The following is a 1,724-nucleotide window of genomic DNA, read 5'->3' on the forward strand; positions in this document are numbered from 1 at the left end:
CCATAATATTATCACGTCTTCCGGAAATTAAGTTTAAGAGTTATATTGTACTCTGTGTAGCCGGAGTTTGAAATCCACATTCAAGTGGTATGCTTATGCTCTTCATTTATCTTACCTTATGATCAACTTTAACAAGTTGCATAGGCTTTGCCAAAATATTTCTATACTCAAAGTTTATATGTCAATGTGAGATACGTCTTTGCACGATCTATCTTCTTTTTTTTGACATTTGAAAATTTTCTTGCTTAGCTCTGATCATGTACTAGCTGTAGCTTCCTCGGTCCATAAATGTTGGACACAATGATCATAATGTTTGCACTATTCGATATATATATCTAGTTTACTAGCATCTCTGAAACGAACTGAGTTTTGGCCATAGGACCTTATGAATATAAGTGATTGCTGGTTTGCATTACAAGCTTCAGACAAATAATACGCAGTATGACAAATCAAGTGATCAAATAGGCTAATCACTCTCTTGTGATTATATTTAGAATCATACCCACACGTTATCAGTTTGAAGACGTTAGACTAAGTTCTGCATCCTCAGTCGATGTCTTCTGGGCAAATTAAAGGTTTTGGGGGCATCACCAAAAGTTCGAGATCCCCTTCAAGCATTCCAATAACTTCGTGCATTGAAGGTCGCTCAGCTGGCTTCATTTGTATACACCACATTGCTACAATAATCATCTTCTTAACCAACATCTTCTCATTTTCAGTAGCATCTTCAATTTCAATCTCTTTACCTTTGCTAATTTGGTCATAAATCCATGAAGGGAAGTAAATTTGGCTAATTTCATCCTTCAACGGATTTATATTTTTCCTTTTACCAGCCATTTCCATTAACAACATTCCAAAACTATAAACATCTGCCTTCATAGAAAACCTCCAATATTTTGTAAAATAATTCTGGAGCCATGTAACCCAGTGTTCCCCTTGCTGCAGTCATAGTCACAATACTATCATCAGTAGCATGTAGTTTCGCAGGCCAAAATCAGAAATTTTGGATTGAAGTTCTCATCGAGGAGAATATTATGAGGCTTGATGTCAAAATGTAAGATTTGCATGTCACAAACCTCGATGTAAATACTCAATGCCACGGGCCACTTTGCATGAAATCTCGTACATCTTTTCACAACTCACAAATGTTGTTCTCCCGGCTTCACTTTCATCTCCATCAACGAAAATGTATTTATCAAGAGAACCATTAGGCATGAACTCATAAACGAGGGCACGTTTTGGACCCTCAACACAAAAGCCAACAAGTCTCACAATGTTAATATGATGAATCCTACCAATGGTACCAACTTCATTAATGAAATCTTGCCCGCTAGCCTTGTAGTTGCTTAATACTTAACAGCTACAATGAGGCCACTTCGAAGTTTTCCTTTGTGTACAGTACCAAAGCCTCCTTCACCGAGTTTATCTTTAAACCCGTTGGTGGATTTTTAAGTTGGGAATAACTGTACCTAATGGGCATGAAATTGTTTTGACGTTGGAGGAAGTCTTCTATGTTGTCATATACAGATAAATGTCTTCTCCTTAATTTGTATACTATACATCCAATTATAAATGCTGTTCCGCACACTAATCTTACATACGCTCCAATATCTGCAGAGGACAACATATTAGAAAAGAAATGTTTTTACTAATTATTATACCAGAAATATGAAAACTGTAGTGCTGGTTAACGCATTTTAGCAGAGGAATTTTTTTTATGAGAA

At 36.3% G+C, this 1,724-nt stretch overlaps 1 pseudogene; it reads right to left on the reverse strand.

The window, feature by feature from the left end:
• Positions 1-353: 353 nt before the first annotated feature.
• LOC141703566 (rust resistance kinase Lr10-like) lies at positions 354-1,627 on the reverse strand (annotated as a pseudogene).
• Positions 1,628-1,724: the final 97 nt, after the last annotated feature.

The sequence above is a fragment of the Apium graveolens genome, unplaced genomic scaffold, assembly GCF_009905375.1.
Source record: "Apium graveolens cultivar Ventura unplaced genomic scaffold, ASM990537v1 ctg6760, whole genome shotgun sequence".
NCBI lineage: Eukaryota > Viridiplantae > Streptophyta > Magnoliopsida > Apiales > Apiaceae > Apium > Apium graveolens.